Consider the following 3,223-nt stretch of genomic DNA (forward strand, 5'->3'; position numbering starts at 1 on the left):
GCCCAGATAGCTCAGTGGATAGATCGTATGCTCTTAACAATGAGGCTGCCAGTTCGACTCCTGCATGGGATGGCAGCTACGCCTACCCACAACTAATTGAAAACAGCACCTTGAGCTGAGCGGTGCGACTGGACTTGGAGCTGAGCTTGCTGCGCCCTCCACAACTAAGATTGATGGACAACAACTTGGTTGTTCCCATTCCCCAATTCCCCAATAAAATCTAAAAAAAGAAAGAAAGAAATGAGAGTGAACAAACTATATACCAAAATCTATGCAATGCAGTCCAGATTGTGTTTAAAAGAAAATGGCGCCGTATCTATTATAGTAATAGCTGTGTGATACTGGGCAAGTTACTTAACTCTCTAAAGTTTCAATGTCTAATCTTTAAATAATAATATCAACTATTTCCATGGTGCCAATTATGTGCCACACAGGGGCTTACTGTGTACTGCTATTTTTATTCCCCACAATGGCCCTATACTGTAGATTATGTGATTATTCCACTTCACAGATGAGGAGACTGAAGCACAGAGATGTCATTTGCACAAGGTCATAGTTCTAAGTGGCAGCAACTGTCCAGCTCGAGTCTGCACTCATAACCACTACACTACAAAGACTTCTTACAAAGCCTTGTTTCTCTTAAACAGAAAATGCCAAAGAATTAACCTCCAAAAGTCATCACCCAGATTTTATGGACAAGTTCTATCAGAACTTAATTCATTGAGGAAAAAAAAATTTTTTTAAAGAAACTGCTTATTTTCCATCAGCCTGATTTTTAATTTTCTGTGTAAGGGTCTGTGGAAGAACAGCTTAAGACCTCTCAGTGGTTGTTCCTACCCAGTAGTTGTGGACCAGTCCTCAGTGTCAGCTGAGCACCTGAGTCTTCAGAGGGAGACACCACTGAGGAGGTCCAGAGGGCACCTGCACCTTCAGACTGGTCCGCGACTTCAGGCTGAGCAGCAGTAAACTTGGAAGCCGAAGCAGTCCATCCACCCCGAAATTCCTCCCGGGTCAACCAATGCCTTTTCAGCAGTAGCCTACTCTTCCTTTTCAGTCTCTTCCGGGTCTCTGTGGAAGCAGAGATCACACGTGACTTCCCGTGGGTGCTCACGGGAGAAGGGGCCACATATGCGCAGAGCTTCTAGGGCCAGCATCTAGCCTGTCAGCCGTGAGTGAGCCCCCTTGTTGCCCAGAGTAGCCATGTTCCCGTGGCACAGAGAGTGTATTACACAGAAAGACGGTAGGTATGTTCACACAAGATGCCTCTGTGAGTGGCTAGTGGGCAGCCCTGGGATCAGTCACCACCGGAACTTGCAGCTCCTGGAAAGCTGCCTGGGTCGGGATAGTGCCAGTTCCAGGAGTAAAGCAGACAGCAATAGGAGTGGCTCCAGGGGCCACGGCAGCAAACTTCGGCATAGCCTGCTGCCCATATTCCTGAACGATATGACACTGACATCAGCCGGTTTTTCAATAGCAACAATGGCACAAGCCACCAGCAGAAAATTCTCCCAGGCTTTCTCCAGATTTCTGATGTAGATGCCATCCGTTTTCCTTTCGTAGATGCGCTGTTCCGCTTGGAAGTCAAGGTTGGTGCCACCTAAGTGGGTTCCTGCTGCAAGGAATTTGAGGACATCCTCCTGCTTCGTCAACAGGACTTGTGCGAGGGCTCTGGACATCATGAAAGTGTCCCTATAAGTTACGACACGAACCCCGGAACAATGCCACATGGACCCCTCTCTGGGTAGTGCAGAAAGGCCATCAAATGATGTATTAGTAGTTATTGATTATTGTTGCGTGCCGTTAAGGAGCTGTGGTTGTTGGTTACACAACAGAAGCTCACTATTGTATCTATACATCAGTAATAACCAGTTGGAAAGTATAGCCCTGTACACAATAGCTATTAAAATGGAAAACACCTCACCTCTTTTTTTAAATTTATACTTTTATATCCAACTGCCTACTCAACATGTCCCCTGGATGCTTAATAGACATCTCAAGCTAAACCTGTCCAAAACAAAACTCACCCCATCACAACTCCTCCACCCCAATACCTGTTCCTCAGTCTTCCTTATCTCAGTAATGACCACTCCATTCTATCCATCGCCTGGGCTGAAAATCTTTGAGTCATCTTTGACTCCTGCCTTTCTCTCACATCATTTATCCATCCCATCAACATATTTATTGTCTCTACCTTAAAAACACATCTAGATTCTGAGTATCCCTCACTACTACTGTTGATATCACCTTGGTCCAAGCCACCATCAGCTCTTACACAGATAACTCAATAGCATCCTAACTGATCTCCTAACTGTAAACGGGGGTCAAATCTCCCACTCTTGTGCCCCAGCTATTCCCATGCAGCAGCCAGAGCAATCCTTCTAAAATATAGATTAGAGCATGTTATTCCTCTTCTCAAAGCCCTCCAATGGCTCCCACCTTACCTAAGTAAAATCTTAATTCCTCCTCAATGCCTATAAGGCTCTATATGGTTTGCTCTGTGTTTCCATTCATTTTTTCCCCCCAAACACTCTGCTACAGAAACACTAGCCTCCTTGAACCTCCTTGCTGTTTCTCCTGCATGATAGACACACTCCAGTCCCAGGGCCTTTTCTACTTTCTATTCCCCCTGTCTGAAATGTCCTTGCCCAGTTTATCTGCCTGACTCACCCAGTTTCACTGGACCTCTCTACTCCAATCACCATATCAGAGAGGCCTTCACTGGCCACCTTAAAGAACGTAGCTGCCACCCTCCACCACTCATGTTTCCTCATGTGCTTTTGATTTTTATGGTACTCATCATCACCTGATATATGACCAATATATTTGTTTATTTGTTTATTGTCTTTCTCTGCTTTCTAGAATATAAGCTTTCCAAGACTAGGGACTTTGTTTTGTTCACTGCTTTATCCCAGCAGCCTAGAACAATGCCCAGGACATAATGAGTTCTCAATAAATATTGCTGAAAAAATAGGTAAACCTAGGAATAAACTGCACAAAACTATTTAGGAAAAAAGAATGCTAAAATTGAATTGAGGAAAATAAAAAAGGGCTTATATATATAGAGAGATATCATCATCCTGGATGGAGAGTTTCAATTTTTAAAGACACCAACTTTTCCCCAAATTCAATTTCAGTTCAACACAGTCCCAACTAAAATCCCAAAAGGTGGGCCAGCCAAGCAGTGGTTGGTTAAGAGTTGGCCTGGGCTCTGAGCAGCAGGGCC

At 44.5% G+C, this 3,223-nt stretch overlaps 1 pseudogene; it reads right to left on the reverse strand.

Moving 5' to 3' along the window:
- Positions 1-864: 864 nt before the first annotated feature.
- On the reverse strand, positions 865-1,676 carry LOC109382564 (40S ribosomal protein SA-like; annotated as a pseudogene).
- Between the last annotated feature and the right edge of the window lie 1,547 nt (positions 1,677-3,223).

The sequence above is a fragment of the Hipposideros armiger genome, unplaced genomic scaffold (genome assembly GCF_001890085.2).
Source record: "Hipposideros armiger isolate ML-2016 unplaced genomic scaffold, ASM189008v1 scaffold_66, whole genome shotgun sequence".
In the NCBI taxonomy this organism is placed as follows: domain Eukaryota; kingdom Metazoa; phylum Chordata; class Mammalia; order Chiroptera; family Hipposideridae; genus Hipposideros; species Hipposideros armiger.